At 27.8% G+C, this 24,500-nt stretch overlaps 1 protein-coding gene across 2 annotated transcripts in view; it reads left to right on the top strand.

Annotated features, from left to right (window-relative positions):
- The window catches only part of LOC137251338 (tRNA dimethylallyltransferase), a 689,017-nt gene that overhangs the window by 439,573 nt on the left and 224,944 nt on the right, over positions 1-24,500 (top strand). The gene's annotated exons all lie outside the window — the stretch shown is intronic.

The following is a 24,500-nucleotide window of genomic DNA, read 5'->3' as shown; positions in this document are numbered from 1 at the left end:
ATTCCTGGAATCTAGATTTAAAAAGCTGGATAAATATTTTGTATTTTTCATCATTAAGAGCATTGAAATTTTAATTAGGCACTTCTAACCAAAAATTTACTGAAGGTTAAATGGGTGGAATGAAAAAAAGTGTTTTTATTCTTCAAATTCCTGGAATCTAGATTTAAAAAGCTGTATAAATATTTTGTATTTTTCATCATTAAGAGCATTGAAATTTTAATTAGGCACTTCTAACCAAAAATTTACTGAAGGTTAAATGGGTGGAATGAAAAAAAGTGTTTTTATTCTTCAAATTCCTGGAATCTAGATTTAAAAAAACTGTATAAATATTTTGTATTTTTCATCATTAAGAGCATTGAAATTTTAATTAGGCACTTCTAACCAAAAAATTACTGAAGCTTAAATGGGTTGAATGACAAAAAGTGTTTTTATTCTTCAAATTCCTGGAATCTAGATTTAAAAAGCTGTATAAATATTTTGTATTTTTCATCATTAAGAGCTTTGAAATTTTAATTAGGCACTTCTAACCAAAAATTGACTCAAGGTTAAATGGGTGGAATGAAAAAAAGTGTTTTTATTCTTCAAATTCCTGGAATCTAGATTTAAAAAGCTGTATAAATATTTTGTATTTTTCATCATTAAGAGCATTGAAATTTTAATTAGGCACTTCTAACCAAAAATTTACTGAAGGTTAAATGGGTTGAGAGAAAAAAAGTGTTTTTATTCTTCAAATTCCTGGAATCTAGATTTAAAAAGCTGTATAAATATTTTGTATTTTTCATCATTAAGGGCATTGAAATTTTAATTAGGCACTTCTAACCAAAAATTGACTCAAGGTTAAATGGGTGGAATGAAAAAAAGTGTTTTTATTCTTCAAATTCCTGGAATCTAGATTTAAAAAGCTGTATAAATATTTTGTATTTTTCATCATTAAGGGCATTGAAATTTTAATTCGGCACTTCTAACCAAAAATTTACTGAAGGTTAAATGGGTGGAATTAAAAAAAGTGTTTTTATTCTTCAAATTCCTGGAATCTAGATTTAAAAAGCTGTATAAATATTTTGTATTTTTCATCATTAAGAGCATTGAAATTTTAATTAGGCACTTCTAACCAAAAATTTACTCAAGGTTTGAATGAAAAAAAGTGTTTTTATTCTTCAAATTCCTGGAATCTAGATTTAAAATGCTGTATAAATATTTTGTATTTTTCATCATTAAGAGCATTGAAATTTTAATTAGACACTTCTAACCACAAATTTACTGAAGGTTAAATGGGTTGAATGAAAAAAAGTGTTTTTATTCTTCAAATTCCTGGAATCTAGATTTAAAAAGCTGTATAAATATTTTGTATTTTTCATCATTAAGGGCATTGAAATTTTAATTAGGCACTTCTAACCAAAAATTGACTCAAGGTTAAATGGGTGGAATGAAAAAAGTGTTTTTATTCTTCAAATTTCTGGAATCAAGATTTAAAAAGCTGTATAAATATTTTGTATTTTTCATCATTAAGAGCATTGAAATTTTAATTAGGCACTTCTAACCAAAAATTTACTCAAGGTTAAATGGGTGGAATGAAAAAAAGTGTTTTTATTCTTCAAATTCCTGGAATCTAGATTTAAAAAGCTGTATAAATATTTTGTATTTTTCATCATTAAGAGCATTGAAATTTTAATTAGGCACTTCTAACCAAAAATTTACTCAAGGTTAAATGGGTTGAATGAAAAAAAGTGTTTTTATTCTTATAAATATATAATATATAATATAAATATTTTGTATTTTTTTGTATGTAAAAAAAAAAAAAAATTTCATCATTAAGAGCATTGAAATTTTAATTAGGCACTTCTAACCAAAAATTTACTGAAGGTTAAATGGGTGGAATGAAAAAAAGTGTTTTTATTCTTCAAATTCCTGGAATCTAGATTTAAAAAGCTGTATAAATATTTTGTATTTTTCATCATTAAGAAAAATTGAAATTTTAATTAGGCACTTCTAACCAAAAATTTACTGAAGGTTAAATGGGTTGAATGAAAAAAGTGTTTTTATTCTTCAAATTCCTGGAATCTAGATTTAAAAAGCTGTACAAATATTTTGTGTTTTTCATCATTAAGGGCATTGAAATTTTAATTAGGCACTTCTAACCAAAAATTGACTCAAGGTTAAATGGGTGTAATGAAAAAAAGTGTTTTTATTCTTCAAATTCCTGGAATCTAGATTTAAAAAGCTGTATAAATATTTTGTATTTTTCATCATTAAGGGCATTGAAATTTTAATTAGGCACTTCTAACCAAAAATTTACTGAAGGTTAAATGGGTGGAATGAAAAAAAGTGTTTTTATTCTTCAAATTCCTGGAATCTAGATTTAAAAAGCTGTATAAATATTTTGTATTTTTCATCATTAAGAGCATTGAAATTTTAATTAGGCACTTCTAACCAAAAATTTACTCAAGGTTAAATGGGTTGAATGAAAAAAAGTGTTTTTATTCTTCAAATTTCTGGAATCTAGATTTAAAAAGCTGCATAAATATTTTGTATTTTTCATCATTAAGGGCATTGAAATTTTAATTAGGCACTTCTAACCAAAAATTTACTGAAGGTTAAATGGGTGGAATGAAAAAAAGTGTTTTTATTCTTCAAATTCCTGGAATCTAGATTTAAAAAGCTGTATAAATATTTTGTATTTTTCATCATTAAGAGCATTGAAATTTTAATTAGGCACTTCTAACCAAAAATTTACTCAAGGTTAAATGGGTTGAATGGAAAAAAGTGTTTTTATTCTTCAAATTCCTGGAATCTAGATTTAAAAAGCTGTATAAATATTTTGTATTTTTCATCATTAAGAGCATTGAAATTTTAATTAGACACTTCTAACCAAAAATTTACTGAAGGTTAAATGGGTTGAATGAAAAAAAGTGTTTTTATTCTTCAAATTCCTGGAATCTAGATTTAAAAAGCTGTATAAATATTTTGTATTTTTCATCATTAAGGGCATTGAAATTTTAATTAGGCACTTCTAACCAAAAATTGACTCAAGGTTAAATGGGTGGAATGAAAAAAAGTGTTTTTATTCTTCAAATTCCTGGAATCTAGATTTAAAAAGCTGTATAAATATTTTGTATTTTTCATCATTAAGAGCATTGAAATTTTAATTAGGCACTTCTAACCAAAAATTGACTCAAGGTTAAATGGGTGGAATGAAAAAAAGTGTTTTTATTCTTCAAATTCCTGGAATCTAGATTTAAAAAGCTGTATAAATATTTTGTATTTTTCATCATTAAGAGCATTGAAATTTTAATTAGGCACTTCTAACCAAAAATTTACTCAAGGTTAAATGGGTTGAATGAAAAAAAGTGTTTTTATTCTTCAAATTCCTGGAATCTAGATTTAAAAAGCTGTATAAATATTTTGTATTTTTCATCATTAAGGGCATTGAAATTTTAATTAGGCACTTCTAACCAAAAATTGACTCAAGGTTAAATGGGTGGAATGAAAAAAAGTGTTTTTATTCTTCAAATTCCTGGAATCTAGATTTAAAAAGCTGTATAAATATTTTGTATTTTTCATCATTAAGAGCATTGAAATTTTAATTAGGCACTTCTAACCAAAAATTTACTGAAGGTTAAATGGGTGGAATGAAAAAAAGTGTTTTTATTCTTCAAATTCCTGGAATCTAGATTTAAAAAGCTGTATAAATATTTTGTATTTTTCATCATTAAGAGCATTGAAATTTTAATTAGGCACTTCTAACCAAAAATTTACTGAAGGTTAAATGGGTTGAATGAAAAAAAGTGTTTTTATTCTTCAAATTCCTGGAATCTAGATTTAAAAAGCTGTATAAATATTTTGTATTTTTTTTTTATGTAAAAAAAAAAAAATTTCATCACTAAGAGCATTGAAATTTTAATTAGGCACTTCTAACCAAAAATTTACTGAAGGTTAAATGGGTGGAATGAAAAAAAGTGTTTTTATTCTTCAAATTCCTGGAATCTAGATTTCAAAAGCTGTATAAATATTTTGTATTTTTCATCATTAAGAGCATTGAAATTTTAATTAGGCACTTCTAACCAAAAATTTACTGAAGGTTAAATGGGTTGAATGAAAAAAAGTGTTTTTATTCTTCAAATTCCTGGAATCTAGATTTAAAAAGCTGTATAAATATTTTGTATTTTTCATCATTAAGAGCATTGAAATTTTAATTAGGCATTTCTAACCAAAAATTGACTCAAGGTTAAATGGGTGGAATGAAAAAAAGTGTTTTTATTCTTCAAATTCCTGGAATCTAGATTTAAAAAGCTGTATAAATATTTTGTATTTTTCATCATTAAGGGCATTGAAATTTTAGTTAGGCACTTCTAACCAAAAATTTACTGAAGGTTAAATGGGTTGAATGAAAAAAAGTGTTTTTATTCTTCAAATTCCTGGAATCTAGATTTAAAAAGCTGTATAAATATTTTGTATTTTTCATCATTAAGGGCATTGAAATTTTAATTAGGCACTTCTAACCAAAAATTTACTGAAGGTTAAATGGGTTGAATGAAAAAAAGTGTTTTTATTCTTCAAATTCCTGGAATCTAGATTTAAAAAGCTGTATAAATATTTTGTATTTTTCATCATTAAGGGCATTGAAATTTTAATTAGGCACTTCTAACCAAAAATTTACTGAAGGTTAAATGGGTTGAATGAAAAAAAGTGTTTTTATTCCTCAAATTCCTGGAATCTAGATTTAAAAAGCTGTATAAATATTTTGTATTTTTCATCATTAAGGGCATTGAAATTTTAATTAGGCACTTCTAACCAAAATTTTACTGAAGGTTAAATGGGTTGAATGAAAAAAAGTGTTTTTATTCTTCAAATTCCTGGAATCTAGATTTAAAAATCTGTATAAATATTTTGTATTTTTCATCATTAAGAGCATTGAAATTTTAATTAGGCACTTCTAACCAAAAATTTACTGAAGGTTAAATGGGTTGAATGAAAAAAAGTGTTTTTATTCTTCAAATTCCTGGAATCTAGATTTAAAAAGCTGTATAAATATTTTGTATTTTTCATCATTAAGGGCATTGAAATTTTAGTTAGGCATTTCTAACCAAAAATTGACTCAAGGTTAAATGGGTGGAATGAAAAAAAGTGTTTTTATTCTTCAAATTCCTGGAATCTAGATTTAAAAAGCTGTATAAATATTTTGTATTTTTCATCATTAAGAGCATTGAAATTTTAATTAGGCACTTCTAACCAAAAATTTACTCAAGGTTAAATGGGTTGAATGAAAAAAAGTGTTTTTATTCTTCAAATTCCTGGAATCTAGATTTAAAAAGCTGTATAAATATTTTGTATTTTTTTGTATGTAAAAAAAAAAAAAATTTCATCATTGAGGGCATTGAAATTTTAATTAGGCACTTCTAACCAAAAATTTACTCAAGGTTAAATGGGTTGAATGAAAAAAAGTGTTTTTATTCTTCAAATTTCTGGAATCTAGATTTAAAAAGCTGTATAAATATTTTGTATTTTTCATCATTAAGGGCATTGAAATTTTAATTAGGCACTTCTAACCAAAAATCTACTGAAGGTTAAATGGGTGGAATGAAAAAAAGTGTTTTTATTCTTCAAATTCCTGGAATCTAGATTTAAAAAGCTGTATAAATATTTTGTATTTTTCATCATTAAGGGCATTGAAATTTTAATTAGGCACTTCTAACCAAAAATTTACTGAAGGTTAAATGGGTGGAATGAAAAAAAGTGTTTTTATTCTTCAAATTCCTGGAATCTAGATTTAAAAAGCTGTATAAATATTTTGTATTTTTCATCATTAAGAGCATTGAAATTTTAATTAAGCACTTCTAACCAAAAATTTACTCAAGGTTAAATGGGTTGAATGAAAAAAAGTGTTTTTATTCTTCAAATTCCTGGAATCTAGATTTAAAAAGCTGTATAAATATTTTGTATTTTTCATCATTAAGGGCATTGAAATTTTAATTAGGCACTTCTAACCAAAAATTTACTGAAGGTTAAATGGGTGGAATGAAAAAAAGTGTTTTTATTCTTCAAATTCCTGGAATCTAGATTTAAAAAGCTGTATAAATATTTTGTATTTTTCATCATTAAGAGCATTGAAATTTTAATTAGGCACTTCTAACCAAAAATTTACTCAAGGTTAAATGGGTTGAATGAAAAAAAGTGTTTTTATTCTTCAAATTCCTGGAATCTAGATTTAAAAAGCTGTATAAATATTTTGTATTTTTCATCATTAAGGGCATTGAAATTTTAATTAGGCACTTCTAACCAAAAATTTACTGAAAGTTAAATGGGTGGAATGAAAAAAAGTGTTTTTATTCTTCAAATTCCTGGAATCTAGATTTAAAAGCTGTATAAATATTTTGTATTTTTCATCATTAAGAGCATTGAAATTTTAATTAGGCACTTCTAACCAAAAATTTACTCAAGGTTAAATGGGTTGAATGAAAAAAAGTGTTTTTATTCTTCAAATTTCTGGAATCTAGATTTAAAAAGCTGCATAAATATTTTGCATTTTTCATCATTAAGGGCATTGAAATTTTAATTAGGCACTTCTAACCAAAAATTTACTGAAGGTTAAATGGGTGGAATGAAAAAAAGTGTTTTTATTCTTCAAATTCCTGGAATCTAGATTTAAAAAGCTGTATAAATATTTTGTATTTTTCATCATTAAGAGCATTGAAATTTTAATTAGGCACTTCTAACCAAAAATTTACTCAAGGTTAAATGGGTTGAATGGAAAAAAGTGTTTTTATTCTTCAAATTCCTGGAATCTAGATTTAAAAAGCTGTATAAATATTTTGTATTTTTCATCATTAAGAGCATTGAAATTTTAATTAGACACTTCTAACCAAAAATTTACTGAAGGTTAAATGGGTTGAATGAAAAAAAGTGTTTTTATTCTTCAAATTCCTGGAATCTAGATTTAAAAAGCTGTATAAATATTTTGTATTTTTCATCATTAAGGGCATTGAAATTTTAATTAGGCACTTCTAACCAAAAATTGACTCAAGGTTAAATGGGTGGAATGAAAAAAAGTGTTTTTATTCTTCAAATTCCTGGAATCTAGATTTAAAAAGCTGTATAAATATTTTGTATTTTTCATCATTAAGAGCATTGAAATTTTAATTAGGCACTTCTAACCAAAAATTTACTCAAGGTTAAATGGGTTGAATGAAAAAAAGTGTTTTTATTCTTCAAATTCCTGGAATCTAGATTTAAAAAGCTGTATAAATATTTTGTATTTTTTTGTATGTAAAAAAAAAAAAAAATTTCATCATTGAGGGCATTGAAATTTTAATTAGGCACTTCTAACCAAAAATTTACTCAAGGTTAAATGGGTTGAATGAAAAAAAGTGTTTTTATTCTTCAAATTTCTGGAATCTAGATTTAAAAAGCTGTATAAATATTTTGTATTTTTCATCATTAAGGGCATTGAAATTTTAATTAGGCACTTCTAACCAAAAATCTACTGAAGGTTAAATGGGTGGAATGAAAAAAAGTGTTTTTATTCTTCAAATTCCTGGAATCTAGATTTAAAAAGCTGTATAAATATTTTGTATTTTTCATCATTAAGGGCATTGAAATTTTAATTAGGCACTTCTAACCAAAAATTTACTGAAGGTTAAATGGGTGGAATGAAAAAAAGTGTTTTTATTCTTCAAATTCCTGGAATCTAGATTTAAAAAGCTGTATAAATATTTTGTATTTTTCATCATTAAGAGCATTGAAATTTTAATTAGGCACTTCTAACCAAAAATTTACTCAAGGTTAAATGGGTTGAATGAAAAAAAGTGTTTTTATTCTTCAAATTCCTGGAATCTAGATTTAAAAAGCTGTATAAATATTTTGTATTTTTCATCATTAAGAGCATTGAAATTTTAATTAGGCACTTCTAACCAAAAATTTACTCAAGGTTAAATGGGTTGAATGAAAAAAAGTGTTTTTATTCTTCAAATTCCGGGAATCTAGATTTAAAAAGCTGTATAAATATTTTGTATTTTTCATCATTAAGGGCATTGAAATTTTAATTAGGCACTTCTAACCAAAAATTTACTGAAGGTTAAATGGGTGGAATGAAAAAAAGTGTTTTTATTCTTCAAATTCCTGGAATCTAGATTTAAAAAGCTGTATAAATATTTTGTATTTTTCATCATTAAGAGCATTGAAATTTTAATTAAGCACTTCTAACCAAAAATTTACTCAAGGTTAAATGGGTTGAATGAAAAAAAGTGTTTTTATTCTTCAAATTCCTGGAATCTAGATTTAAAAAGCTGTATAAATATTTTGTATTTTTCATCATTAAGGGCATTGAAATTTTAATTAGGCACTTCTAACCAAAAATTTACTGAAGGTTAAATGGGTGGAATGAAAAAAAGTGTTTTTATTCTTCAAATTCCTGGAATCTAGATTTAAAAAGCTGTATAAATATTTTGTATTTTTCATCATTAAGAGCATTGAAATTTTAATTAGGCACTTCTAACCAAAAATTTACTCAAGGTTAAATGGGTTGAATGAAAAAAAGTGTTTTTATTCTTCAAATTCCTGGAATCTAGATTTAAAAAGCTGTATAAATATTTTGTATTTTTCATCATTAAGGGCATTGAAATTTTAATTAGGCACTTCTAACCAAAAATTTACTGAAGGTTAAATGGGTGGAATGAAAAAAAGTGTTTTTATTCTTCAAATTCCTGGAATCTAGATTTAAAAAGCTGTATAAATATTTTGTATTTTTCATCATTAAGAGCATTGAGATTTTAATTAGGCACTTCTAACCAAAAATTTACTCAAGGTTAAATGGGTTGAATGAAAAAAAGTGTTTTTATTCTTCAAATTTCTGGAATCTAGATTTAAAAAGCTGTATAAATATTTTGTATTTTTCATCATTAAGAGCATTGAAATTTTAATTAGACACTTCTAACCAAAAATTTACTGAAGGTTAAATGGGTTGAATGAAAAAAAGTGTTTTTATTCTTCAAATTCCTGGAATCTAGATTTAAAAAGCTGTATAAATATTTTGTATTTTTCATCATTAAGGGCATTGAAATTTTAATTAGGCACTTCTAACCAAAAATTGACTCAAGGTTAAATGGGTGGAATGAAAAAAAGTGTTTTTATTCTTCAAATTCCTGGAATCTAGATTTAAAAAGCTGTATAAATATTTTGTATTTTTCATCATTAAGAGCATTGAAATTTTAATTAGGCACTTCTAACCAAAAATTTACTCAAGGTTAAATGGGTTGAATGAAAAAAAGTGTTTTTATTCTTCAAATTCCTGGAATCTAGATTTAAAAAGCTGTATAAATATTTTGTATTTTTTTGTATGTAAAAAAAAAAAAAAATTTCATCATTGAGGGCATTGAAATTTTAATTAGGCACTTCTAACCAAAAATTTACTCAAGGTTAAATGGGTTGAATGAAAAAAAGTGTTTTTATTCTTCAAATTTCTGGAATCTAGATTTAAAAAGCTGTATAAATATTTTGTATTTTTCATCATTAAGAGCATTGAAATTTTAATTAGGCACTTCTAACCAAAAATTGACTCAAGGTTAAATGGGTGGAATGAAAAAAAGTGTTTTTATTCTTCAAATTCCTGGAATCTAGATTTAAAAAGCTGTATAAATATTTTGTATTTTTCATCATTAAGAGCATTGAAATTTTAATTAGGCACTTCTAACCAAAAATCTACTGAAGGTTAAATGGGTGGAATGAAAAAAAGTGTTTTTATTCTTCAAATTCCTGGAATCTAGATTTAAAAAGCTGTATAAATATTTTGTATTTTTCATCATTAAGGGCATTGAAATTTTAATTAGGCACTTCTAACCAAAAATTGACTCAAGGTTAAATGGGTGGAATGAAAAAAAGTGTTTTTATTCTTCAAATTCCTGGAATCTAGATTTAAAAAGCTGTATAAATATTTTGTATTTTTCATCATTAAGAGCATTGAAATTTTAATTAGGCACTTCTAACCAAAAATCTACTGAAGGTTAAATGGGTGGAATGAAAAAAAGTGTTTTTATTCTTCAAATTCCTGGAATCTAGATTTAAAAAGCTGTATAAATATTTTGTATTTTTCATCATTAAGGGCATTGAAATTTTAATTAGGCACTTCTAACCAAAAATTTACTGAAGGTTAAATGGGTGGAATGAAAAAAAGTGTTTTTATTCTTCAAATTCCTGGAATCTAGATTTAAAAAGCTGTATAAATATTTTGTATTTTTCATCATTAAGAGCATTGAAATTTTAATTAAGCACTTCTAACCAAAAATTTACTCAAGGTTAAATGGGTTGAATGAAAAAAAGTGTTTTTATTCTTCAAATTCCTGGAATCTAGATTTAAAAAGCTGTATAAATATTTTGTATTTTTCATCATTAAGGGCATTGAAATTTTAATTAGGCACTTCTAACCAAAAATTTACTGAAGGTTAAATGGGTGGAATGAAAAAAAGTGTTTTTATTCTTCAAATTCCTGGAATCTAGATTTAAAAAGCTGTATAAATATTTTGTATTTTTCATCATTAAGAGCATTGAAATTTTAATTAGGCACTTCTAACCAAAAATTTACTCAAGGTTAAATGGGTTGAATGAAAAAAAGTGTTTTTATTCTTCAAATTCCTGGAATCTAGATTTAAAAAGCTGTATAAATATTTTGTATTTTTCATCATTAAGGGCATTGAAATTTTAATTAGGCACTTCTAACCAAAAATTTACTGAAGGTTAAATGGGTGGAATGAAAAAAAGTGTTTTTATTCTTCAAATTCCTGGAATCTAGATTTAAAAAGCGGTATAAATATTTTGTATTTTTCATCATTAAGAGCATTGAAATTTTAATTAGGCACTTCTAACCAAAAATTTACTCAAGGTTAAATGGGTTGAATGAAAAAAAGTGTTTTTATTCTTCAAATTTCTGGAATCTAGATTTAAAAAGCTGCATAAATATTTTGCATTTTTCATCATTAAGGGCATTGAAATTTTAATTAGGCACTTCTAACCAAAAATTTACTGAAGGTTAAATGGGTGGAATGAAAAAAAGTGTTTTTATTCTTCAAATTCCTGGAATCTAGATTTAAAAAGCTGTATAAATATTTTGTATTTTTCATCATTAAGAGCATTGAAATTTTAATTAGGCACTTCTAACCAAAAATTTACTCAAGGTTAAATGGGTTGAATGGAAAAAAGTGTTTTTATTCTTCAAATTCCTGGAATCTAGATTTAAAAAGCTGTATAAATATTTTGTATTTTTCATCATTAAGAGCATTGAAATTTTAATTAGACACTTCTAACCAAAAATTTACTGAAGGTTAAATGGGTTGAATGAAAAAAAGTGTTTTTATTCTTCAAATTCCTGGAATCTAGATTTAAAAAGCTGTATAAATATTTTGTATTTTTCATCATTAAGGGCATTGAAATTTTAATTAGGCACTTCTAACCAAAAATTGACTCAAGGTTAAATGGGTGGAATGAAAAAAAGTGTTTTTATTCTTCAAATTCCTGGAATCTAGATTTAAAAAGCTGTATAAATATTTTGTATTTTTCATCATTAAGAGCATTGAAATTTTAATTAGGCACTTCTAACCAAAAATTTACTCAAGGTTAAATGGGTTGAATGAAAAAAAGTGTTTTTATTCTTCAAATTCCTGGAATCTAGATTTAAAAAGCTGTATAAATATTTTGTATTTTTTTGTATGTAAAAAAAAAAAAAATTTCATCATTGAGGGCATTGAAATTTTAATTAGGCACTTCTAACCAAAAATTTACTCAAGGTTAAATGGGTTGAATGAAAAAAAGTGTTTTTATTCTTCAAATTTCTGGAATCTAGATTTAAAAAGCTGTATAAATATTTTGTATTTTTCATCATTAAGGGCATTGAAATTTTAATTAGGCACTTCTAACCACAAATCTACTGAAGGTTAAATGGGTGGAATGAAAAAAAGTGTTTTTATTCTTCAAATTCCTGGAATCTAGATTTAAAAAGCTGTATAAATATTTTGTATTTTTCATCATTAAGGGCATTGAAATTTTAATTAGGCACTTCTAACCAAAAATTTACTGAAGGTTAAATGGGTGGAATGAAAAAAAGTGTTTTTATTCTTCAAATTCCTGGAATCTAGATTTAAAAAGCTGTATAAATATTTTGTATTTTTCATCATTAAGAGCATTGAAATTTTAATTAAGCACTTCTAACCAAAAATTTACTCAAGGTTAAATGGGTTGAATGAAAAAAAGTGTTTTTATTCTTCAAATTCCTGGAATCTAGATTTAAAAAGCTGTATAAATATTTTGTATTTTTCATCATTAAGGGCATTGAAATTTTAATTAGGCACTTCTAACCAAAAATTTACTGAAGGTTAAATGGGTGGAATGAAAAAAAGTGTTTTTATTCTTCAAATTCCTGGAATCTAGATTTAAAAAGCTGTATAAATATTTTGTATTTTTCATCATTAAGAGCATTGAAATTTTAATTAGGCACTTCTAACCAAAAATTTACTCAAGGTTAAATGGGTTGAATGAAAAAAGTGTTTTTATTCTTCAAATTCCTGGAATCTAGATTTAAAAAGCTGTATAAATATTTTGTATTTTTCATCATTAAGGGCATTGAAATTTTAATTAGGCACTTCTAACCAAAAATTTACTGAAGGTTAAATGGGTGGAATGAAAAAAAGTGTTTTTATTCTTCAAATTTCTGGAATCTATATTTAAAAAGCTGTATAAATATTTTGTATTTTTCATCATTAAGAGCATTGAAATTTTAATTAGGCACTTCTAACCAAAAATTTACTCAAGGTTAAATGGGTTGAATGAAAAAAAGTGTTTTTATTCTTCAAATTTCTGGAATCTAGATTTAAAAAGCTGCATAAATATTTTGCATTTTTCATCATTAAGGGCATTGAAATTTTAATTAGGCACTTCTAACCAAAAATTTACTGAAGGTTAAATGGGTGGAATGAAAAAAAGTGTTTTTATTCTTCAAATTCCTGGAATCTAGATTTAAAAAGCTGTATAAATATTTTGTATTTTTCATCATTAAGAGCATTGAAATTTTAATTAGGCACTTCTAACCAAAAATTTACTCAAGGTTAAATGGGTTGAATGGAAAAAAGTGTTTTTATTCTTCAAATTCCTGGAATCTAGATTTAAAAAGCTGTATAAATATTTTGTATTTTTCATCATTAAGAGCATTGAAATTTTAATTAGACACTTCTAACCAAAAATTTACTGAAGGTTAAATGGGTTGAATGAAAAAAAGTGTTTTTATTCTTCAAATTCCTGGAATCTAGATTTAAAAAGCTGTATAAATATTTTGTATTTTTCATCATTAAGGGCATTGAAATTTTAATTAGGCACTTCTAACCAAAAATTGACTCAAGGTTAAATGGGTGGAATGAAAAAAAGTGTTTTTATTCTTCAAATTCCTGGAATCTAGATTTAAAAAGCTGTATAAATATTTTGTATTTTTCATCATTAAGAGCATTGAAATTTTAATTAGGCACTTCTAACCAAAAATTTACTCAAGGTTAAATGGGTTGAATGAAAAAAAGTGTTTTTATTCTTCAAATTCCTGGAATCTAGATTTAAAAAGCTGTATAAATATTTTGTATTTTTTTGTATGTAAAAAAAAAAAAAAAATTTCATCATTGAGGGCATTGAAATTTTAATTAGGCACTTCTAACCAAAAATTTACTCAAGGTTAAATGGGTTGAATGAAAAAAAGTGTTTTTATTCTTCAAATTTCTGGAATCTAGATTTAAAAAGCTGTATAAATATTTTGTATTTTTCATCATTAAGGGCATTGAAATTTTAATTAGGCACTTCTAACCAAAAATCTACTGAAGGTTAAATGGGTGGAATGAAAAAAAGTGTTTTTATTCTTCAAATTCCTGGAATCTAGATTTAAAAAGCTGTATAAATATTTTGTATTTTTCATCATTAAGGGCATTGAAATTTTAATTAGGCACTTCTAACCAAAAATTTACTGAAGGTTAAATGGGTGGAATGAAAAAAAGTGTTTTTATTCTTCAAATTCCTGGAATCTAGATTTAAAAAGCTGTATAAATATTTTGTATTTTTCATCATTAAGAGCATTGAAATTTTAATTAAGCACTTCTAACCAAAAATTTACTCAAGGTTAAATGGGTTGAATGAAAAAAAGTGTTTTTATTCTTCAAATTCCTGGAATCTAGATTTAAAAAGCTGTATAAATATTTTGTATTTTTCATCATTAAGGGCATTGAAATTTTAATTAGGCACTTCTAACCAAAAATTTACTGAAGGTTAAATGGGTGGAATGAAAAAAAGTGTTTTTATTCTTCAAATTCCTGGAATCTAGATTTAAAAAGCTGTATAAATATTTTGTATTTTTCATCATTAAGAGCATTGAAATTTTAATTAGGCACTTCTAACCAAAAATTTACTCAAGGTTAAATGGGTTGAATGAAAAAAAGTGTTTTTATTCTTCAAATTCCTGGAATCTAGATTTAAAAAGCTGTATAAATATTTTGTATTTTTCATCATTAAGGGCATTGAAATTTTAATTAGGCACTTCTAACCAAAAATTTACTGAAGGTTAAATGGGTGGAATGAAAAAAAGTGTTTTTATTCTTCAAATTCCTGGAATCTAGATTTAAAAAGCTGTATAAATATTTTGTATTTTTCATCATTAAGAGCATTGAAATTTTAATTAGGCACTTCTAACCAAAAATTTACTCAAGGTTAAATGGGTTGAATGAAAAAAAGTGTTTTTATTCTTCAAATTTCTGGAATCTAGATTTAAAAAGCTGCATAAATATTTTGCATTTTTCATCATTAAGGGCATTGAAATTTTAATTAGGCACTTCTAACCAAAAATTTACTGAAGGTTAAATGGGTGGAATGAAAAAAAGTGTTTTTATTCTTCAAATTCCTGGAATCTAGATTTAAAAAGCTGTATAAATATTTTGTATTTTTCATCATTAAGAGCATTGAAATTTTAATTAGGCACTTCTAACCAAAAATTTACTCAAGGTTAAATGGGTTGAATGGAAAAAAGTGTTTTTATTCTTCAAATTCCTGGAATCTAGATTTAAAAAGCTGTATAAATATTTTGTATTTTTCATCATTAAGAGCATTGAAATTTTAATTAGACACTTCTAACCAAAAATTTACTGAAGGTTAAATGGGTTGAATGAAAAAAAGTGTTTTTATTCTTCAAATTCCTGGAATCTAGATTTAAAAAGCTGTATAAATATTTTGTATTTTTCATCATTAAGGGCATTGAAATTTTAATTAGGCACTTCTAACCAAAAATTGACTCAAGGTTAAATGGGTGGAATGAAAAAAAGTGTTTTTATTCTTCAAATTCCTGGAATCTAGATTTAAAAAGCTGTATAAATATTTTGTATTTTTCATCATTAAGAGCATTGAAATTTTAATTAGGCACTTCTAACCAAAAATTTACTCAAGGTTAAATGGGTTGAATGAAAAAAAGTGTTTTTATTCTTCAAATTCCTGGAATCTAGATTTAAAAAGCTGTATAAATATTTTGTATTTTTTTGTATGTAAAAAAAAAATAAAAATTTCATCATTGAGGGCATTGAAATTTTAATTAGGCACTTCTAACCAAAAATTTACTCAAGGTTAAATGGGTTGAATGAAAAAAAGTGTTTTTATTCTTCAAATTTCTGGAATCTAGATTTAAAAAGCTGTATAAATATTTTGTATTTTTCATCATTAAGGGCATTGAAATTTTAATTAGGCACTTCTAACCAAAAATCTACTGAAGGTTAAATGGGTGGAATGAAAAAAAGTGTTTTTATTCTTCAAATTCCTGGAATCTAGATTTAAAAAGCTGTATAAATATTTTGTATTTTTCATCATTAAGGGCATTGAAATTTTAATTAGGCACTTCTAACCAAAAATTTACTGAAGGTTAAATGGGTGGAATGAAAAAAAGTGTTTTTATTCTTCAAATTCCTGGAATCTAGATTTAAAAAGCTGTATAAATATTTTGTATTTTTCATCATTAAGAGCATTGAAATTTTAATTAAGCACTTCTAACCAAAAATTTACTCAAGGTTAAATGGGTTGAATGAAAAAAAGTGTTTTTATTCTTCAAATTCCTGGAATCTAGATTTAAAAAGCTGTATAAATATTTTGTATTTTTCATCATTAAGGGCATTGAAATTTTAATTAGGCACTTCTAACCAAAAATTTACTGAAGGTTAAATGGGTGGAATGAAAAAAAGTGTTTTTATTCTTCAAATTCCTGGAATCTAGATTTAAAAAGCTGTATAAATATTTTGTATTTTTCATCATTAAGAGCATTGAAATTTTAATTAGGCACTTCTAACCAAAAATTAACTCAAGGTTAAATGGGTTGAATGAAAAAAAGTGTTTTTATTCTTCAAATTCCTGGAATCTAGATTTAAAAAGCTGTATAAATATTTTGTATTTTTCATCATTAAGGGCATTGAAATTTTAATTAGGCACTTCTAACCAAAAATTTACTGAAGGTTAAATGGGTGGAATGAAAAAAAGTGTTTTTATTCTTCAAATTCCTGGAATCTAGATTTAAAAAGCTGTATAAATATTTTGTATTTTTCATCATTAAGAGCATTGAAATTTTAATTAGGCACTTCTAACAAAAAATTTACTCAAGGTTAAATGGGTTGAATGAAAAAAAGTGTTTTTATTCTTCAAATTTCTGGAATCTAGATTTAAAAAGCTGCATAAATATTTTGCATTTTTCATCATTAAGGGCATTGAAATTTTAATTAGGCACTTCTAACCAAAAATTTACTGAAGGTTAAATGGGTGGAATTAAAAAAAGTGTTTTTATTCTTCAAATTCCTGGAATCTAGATTTAAAAAGCTGTATAAATATTTTGTATTTTTCATCATTAAGAGCATTGAAATTTCAATTAGGCACTTCTAACCAAAAATTTACTCAAGGTTAAATGGGTTGAATGGAAAAAAGTGTTTTTATTCTTCAAATTCCTGGAATCTAGATTTAAAAAGCTGTATAAATATTTTGTATTTTTCATCATTAAGAGCATTGAAATTTTAATTAGACACTTCTAACCAAAAATTTACTGAAGGTTAAATGGGTTGAATGAAAAAAAGTGTTTTTATTCTTCAAATTCCTGGAATCTAGATTTAAAAAGCTGTATAAATATTTTGTATTTTTCATCATTAAGGGCATTGAAATTTTAATTAGGCACTTCTAACCAAAAATTGACTCAAGGTTAAATGGGTGGAATGAAAAAAAGTGTTTTTATTCTTCAAATTCCTGGAATCTAGATTTAAAAAGCTGTATAAATATTTTGTATTTTTCATCATTAAGGGCATTGAAATTTTAATTAGGCACTTCTAACCAAAAATTGACTCAAGGTTAAATGGGTGGAATGAAAAAAAGTGTTTTTATTCTTCAAATTCCTGGAATCTAGATTTAAAAAGCTGTATAAATATTTTGTATTTTTCATCATTAAGAGCATTGAAATTTTAATTAGGCACTTCTAACCAAAAATTGACTCAAGGTTAAATGTGTGGAATGAAAAAAAGTGTTTTTATTCTTCAAATTCCTGGAATCTAGATTTAAAAAACTGTATAAATATTTTGTATTTTTCATCATTAAGAGCATTGAAATTTTAATTAGGCACTTCTAACCAAAAATTTACTGAAGGTTAAATGGGTTGAATGAAAAAAAGTGTTTTTATTCTTCAAATTCCTGGAATCTAGATTTAAAAAGCTGTATAAATATTTGGTATTTTTCATCATTAAGAGCATTGAAATTTTAATTAGACACTTCTAACCAAAAATTTACTGAAGGTTAAATGGGTTGAATGAAAAAAAGTGTTTTTATTCTTCAAATTCCTGGAATCTAGATTTAAAAAGCTGTATAAATATTTTGTATTTTTCATCATTAAGGGCATTGAAATTTTAATTAGGCACTTCTAACCAAAAATTGACTCAAGGTTAAATGGGTGGAATGAAAAAAAGTGTTTTTATTCTTCAAATTCCTGGAATCTAGATTTAAAAAGCTGTATAAATATTTTGTATTTTTCATCATTAAGGGCATTGAAATTTTAATTAGGCACTTCTAACCAAAAATTGACTCAAGGTTAAATGGGTGGAATGAAAAAAAGTGTTTTTATTCTTCAAATTCCTGGAATCTAGATTTAAAAAGCTGTATAAATATTTTGTATTTTTCATCATTAAGAGCATTGAAATTTTAATTAGGCACTTCTAACCAAAAATTGACTCAAGGTTAAATGTGTGGAATGAAAAAAAGTGTTTTTATTCTTCAAATTCCTGGAATCTAGATTTAAAAAACTGTATAAATATTTTGTATTTTTCATCATTAAGAGCATTGAAATTTTAATTAGGCACTTCTAACCAAAAATTTACTCAAGGTTAAATGGGTTGAATGAAAAAAAGTGTTTTTATTCTTCAAATTCCTGGAATCTAGATTTAAAAAGCTGTATAAATATTTTGTATTTTTTTTTTATGTAAAAAAAAAAAAATTTTCATCATTAAGAGCATTGAAATTTTAATTAGGCACTTCTAACCAAATATTTACTGAAGGTTAAATGGGTGGAATGAAAAAAAGTGTTTTTATTCTTCAAATTCCTGGAATCTAGATTTAAAAAGCTGTATAAATATTTTGTATTTTTATACTCAGTTGAGCAGAGCTCACAGAGTATATTAAGTTTGATTGGATAACGGTTGGTTGTACATATATAAAGGAATCGAGATAGATATAGACTTCCATATATCAAAATAATCAGGATCGAAAAAAAATTTGATTGAGCCATGTCCGTCCGTCCGTCCGTCCGTCCGTCCGTCCGTTAACACGATAACTTGAGTAAATTTTGAGGTATCTTGATGAAATTTGGTATGTTGGTTCCTGAGCACTCATCTCAGATCGCTATTTAAAATGAACGATATCGGACTATAACCACGCCCACTTTTTCGATATCGAAAATTTCGAAAAACCGAAAAAGTGCGATAACTCATTACAAAAGACAGATAAAGCGACGAAACTTGGTAGATGGGTTGACGTTATGACGCAGAATAGAAAATTAGTAAGATTTTGGACAATGGGCGTGGCCCCGCCCACTTTTACAAGAAGGTAATTTAAAAGTTTTGCAAGCTGTAATTTGGCAGTCGTTGAAGATATCATGATGAAATTTGGCAGGAACGTTACTACTATTACTCTATATGTGCTAAATAAAAATTAGCAAAATTGGATTAAAAACACGCCCACTTTTTAAAAAAAAATTTTTTTAAATTCAAATTTTAACAAAAAATTTAATATCTTTACTGTATATAAGTAAATTAAGTCAAAATTCAACTCCAGTAATGATATGATGCAACAAAATACAAAAATAAAAGAAAATTTCAAAATGGGCGTGGCTCCGCCCATTTTCATTTAGTTTGTCTAGAATACTTTTATTGCCATAAGTCGAACAAACATTTACCAATCCTTGTCAAATTTGGTAGGAGCATAGATTCTATGACGGTAACTGTTCTCTGTGAAAATGGGCGAAATCGGTGGAAGCCACGCCCAGTTTTTATACACAGTCCACCGTCTGTCCTTCCGCTCGGCCATTAACACAATAACTTGAGCAAAATCCGATATATCTTTACTAAACTTAGCCCACGTACTTACCTGAGCTCACTTTTTCTTGGTATAAAAAATGGGCGAAATCTGACCATAACCACGCCCACTTTATCGATATCGAAAATTACGAAAAATGAAAAAAATGCCATAATTCTATACCAAATACGAAAAAAGGGATGAAACATCGTAACTGGATTGGTTTGTTGACGCAAAATATAACTATGGAAAAATCTTTGTAAAATGGGTGTGACACCTACCATATTAAGTAGAAGAAAATGAAAAAGTTCTACAAGGCGAAATCAACAGCCCTTGGAATCTTGGCAGGAATACTGTTAGTGGTATTGCATATATAAATAAATTAGCAGTACCCGACAGATGATTTTCTGGATCACCTGGTCCACATTTTGGTGGATATCACGAGAACGCCTTCACATATACATCTAAGGGTCACTCGCTTTTAAAACCCTCATTAATACCTTTAATTTGATATCCATATCGTACAAAAACATACCAGAGTCACCCCTGTCCCACCCTAATGGCGATATCTCGAAAAGGCGTCCACCTATAGAACTAATGCCCCCTCTCTCTTAAAATGCTCAGTAACACCTTTCGTTTGATACCCATATCGTACAAACATTCTAGAGTAACCCCTGGCCCACCCTAATACCGATATCTCGAAAAGGCGTCCACCTATAGACCTAGTGTCCACTCCCTCTTAAAATGCTCAGTAACACCTTTCGTTTGCTACCCATATCGTACAAACATTCTAGAGTCACCCCTGGCCCACCCTAATGGCAATATCTCGAAAAGGCGTCCACCTATAGACCTAATGCCCACTCCCTCTTAAAATGCTCAGTAACAGCTTTCGTTTGATACCCATATCGTACAAACATTCTAGGGTCACACCTGGCCCACCCTAATGGCGATATTTCGAAAAGGCGTCCACCTATAGAACTAAGGATTACTCCCTTTTAAAATACTCATTACCACCTTTCATTTGATAGCCATATCGTACAAACACATTCTAGAGTCACCCTGGCCCACCCTAATGGCGATATCTCGAAAAGGCGTCCACCTATAGACCTAATGTCCATTCCCTCTTAAAATGCTCAGTAACACCTTTCGTTTGATACCCATATCGTACAAACATTCTAGAGTCACCCCTGGCCCACCCTAATGGCGATATCTCGAAAAGGCGTCCACCTATAGACCTAATGTACACTCCCTCTTAAAATGCTCAGTAACACCTTTCGTTTGATACCCATATCATACAAACATTCTAGAGTCACCCCTGTCCCACCCTAATGGCGATATCTCGAAAAGGCGTCCACCTATAGACCTAATGCCCACTCCCTCTTAAAATGCTCAGTAACACCTTTCGTTTGATACCCATATCGTACAAACATTCTAGAGTCACACCTGGCCCACCCTAATGGCGATATCTCGAAAAGGCGTCCACCTATAGAACTAAGGATTACTCCCTTTTAAAATACTCATTACCACCTTTCATTTGATACCCATATCGTACAAACACATTCTAGAGTCACCCTGGCCCACCCTAATGGCGATATCTCGAAAAGGCGTCCACTTATAGACCTAATGCCCACTCCCTCTTAAAATGCTCAGTAACACCTTTCGTTTGATACCCATACCGTACAAACATTCTAGAGTCACCCTTGGTCCAGCTTTATGGCGATATCTCGAAAAGGCGTCCACCTATAGAACTAAGGATTACTCCCTTTTAAAATACTCATTACCACCTTTCATTTGATACCCATATCGTACAAACACATTCTAGAGTCACCCTGGCCCACCCTAATGGCGATATCTCGAAAAGGCGTCCACCTATAGACCTAATGCCCACTCCCTCTTAAAATGCTCAGTAACACCTTTCGTTTGATACCCATATCGTACAAACATTCTAGAGTCACCCTTGGTCCACCTTTATGGCGATATCTCGAAAAGGCGTCCACCTATAGAACTAAGGATTACTCCCTTTTAAAATACTCCTTACCACCTTTCATTTGATACCCATATCGTACAAACACATTCTAGAGTCACCCCTGGCCCACCCTAATGGCGATATCTCGAAAAGGCGTCCACCTATAGACCTAATGCCCACTCCCTCTTAAAATGCTCAGTAACACCTTTCGTTTGATACCCATATCGTACAAACATTCTAGAGTCACCCCTGGCCCACCCTAATGGCGATATCTCGAAAGGGCGTCCACCTATAGACCTAATGCCCACTCCCTCTTAAAATGCTCAGTAACACCTTTCGTTTGATGCACATATCGTACAAACACATTCTAGAGTCACCCCTGGCCCACCCTAATGACGATATCTCGAAAAGGCGTCCACCTATAGACCTCATGCCCACTCCCTCTTAAAATGCTCAGTAACACCTTTCGTTTGATACCCATACCGTACAAACATTCTAGAGTCACCCCTGGCCCACCCTAATGGCGATATCTCGAAAAGGCGTCCACCTATAGACCTAATGCCCACTCCCTCTTAAAATGCTCAGTAACACCTTTCATTTGATTCCCATATCGTACAAACACATTCTAGAGACACCCCTGGTCCACCTTTATGGCGATATCTCGAAACGGCGTCCACCTATGGAACTAAGGATCACTCCTTTTCAAAATACTCATTAACAGCTTTCATTTGATACCCATATCGTACAAACACATTATAGAATCACCCCTGGTCCACCTTAATGGGGACATCTCGAAAAGGCGTCCACCGATAGACCTAAGGCCCACTCCCTCTTAAAATGCTCAGTAACACCTTTCATTTGATACCCATATCGTACAAACAAATTCTAGAGTCAGCCCTGGTCTACCTTTATGGCGATATCCCTAAATGGCGTTCATCCATAGAACTATGGCCTATTCTCTCTTAAAATACTCTTTAATACCTTTCATTTGATACACATGTTATACAACCACATTCCAGGGTTACCCCAGATTGATTTTCCTTATTTTGTCTCCATAGCTCTCAACTGAGTATGTTATGTTCGGTTACACCCGAACTTAGCCTTCCTTACTTGTTCATCATTAAGAGCATTGAAATTTTAATTAGGCACTTCTAACCAAAAATTTACTGAAGGTTAAATGGGTTGAATGAAAAAAAGTGTTTTTATTCTTCAAATTCCTGGAATCTAGATTTAAAAAGCTGTATAAATATTTTGTATTTTTCATCATTAAGGGCATTGAAATTTTAATTAGGCACTTCTAACCAAAAATTGACTCAAGGTTAAATGGGTGGAATGAAAAAAAGTGTTTTTATTCTTCAAATTCCTGGAATCTAGATTTAAAAAGCTGTATAAATATTTTGTATTTTTCATCATTAAGAGCATTGAAATTTTAATTAGGCGCTTCTAACCAAAAATTTACTGAAGGTTAAATGGGTTGAGAGAAAAAAAGTGTTTTTATTCTTCAAATTCCTGGAATCTAGATTTAAAAAGCTGTATAAATATTTTTCATCATTAAGAGCATTGAAATTTTAATTAGGCACTTCTAACCAAAAATTTACTGAAGGTTAAATGGGTTGAATGAAAAAAAGTGTTTTTATTCTTCAAATTCCTGGAATCTAGATTTAAAAAGCTGTATAAATATTTTGTATTTTTCATCATTAAGAGCATTGAAATTTTAATTAGGCATTTCTAACCAAAAATTGACTCAAGGTTAAATGGGTGGAATGAAAAAAAGTGTTTTTATTCTTCAAATCCCTGGAATTTAGATTTAAAAAGCTGTATAAATATTTTGTATTTTTCATCATTAAGGGCATTGAAATTTTAATTAGGCATTTCTAACCAAAAATTGACTCAAGGTTAAATGGGTGGAATGAAAAAAAGGGTTTTTATTCTTCAAATTCCTGGAATCTAGATTTAAAAAGCTGTATAAATATTTTGTATTTTTCATCATTAAGAGCATTGAAATTTTAATTAGGCACTTCTAACCAAAAATTTACTCCAGGTTAAATGGGTTGAATGAAAAAAAGTGTTTTTATTCTTCAAATTCCTGGAATCTAGATTTAAAAAGCTGTATAAATATTTTGTATTTTTCATCATTAAGGGCATTGAAATTTTAATTAGGCATTTCTAACCAAAAATTGACTCAAGGTTAAATGGGTGGAATGAAAAAAAGTGTTTTTATTCTTCAAATTCCTGGAATCTAGATTTAAAAAGCTGTATAAATATTTTGTATTTTTCATCATTAAGGGCATTGAAATTTTAATTAGGCATTTCTAACCAAAAATTGACTCAAGGTTAAATGGGTTGAATGAAAAAAAGTGTTTTTATTCTTCAAATTCCTGGAATCTAGATTTAAAAAGCTGTATAAATATTTGTATTTTTCATCATTAAGGGCATTGAAATTTTAATTAGGCATTTCTAACCAAAAATTGACTCAAGGTTAAATGGGTGGAATGAAAAAAAGTGTTTTTATTCTTCAAATTCCTGGAATCTAGATTTAAAAAGCTGTATAAATATTTTGTATTTTTCATCATTAAGAGCATTGAAATTTTAATTAGGCACTTCTAACCAAAAATTTACTCCAGGTTAAATGGGTTGAATGAAAAAAAGTGTTTTTATTCTTCAAATTCCTGGAATCTGGATTTAAAAAGCTGTATACATATTTTGTATTTTTCATCATTAAGGGCATTGAAATTTTAATTAGGCATTTCTAACCAAAAATTGACTCAAGGTTAAATGGGTGGAATGAAAAAAAGTGTTTTTATTCTTCAAATTCCTGGAATCTAGATTTAAAAAGCTGTATAAATATTTTGTATTTTTCATCATTAAGGGCATTGAAATTTTAATTAGGCATTTCTAACCAAAAATTGACTCAAGGTTAAATGGGTGGAATGAAAAAAAGTGTTTTTATTCT

Source organism: Eurosta solidaginis, chromosome 4 (assembly GCF_040869045.1).
Source record: "Eurosta solidaginis isolate ZX-2024a chromosome 4, ASM4086904v1, whole genome shotgun sequence".
NCBI lineage: Eukaryota > Metazoa > Arthropoda > Insecta > Diptera > Tephritidae > Eurosta > Eurosta solidaginis.
The sequence above is the reverse complement of the archived record's forward strand: the minus strand, read 5'-3'. Positions and strand labels throughout refer to the sequence as shown.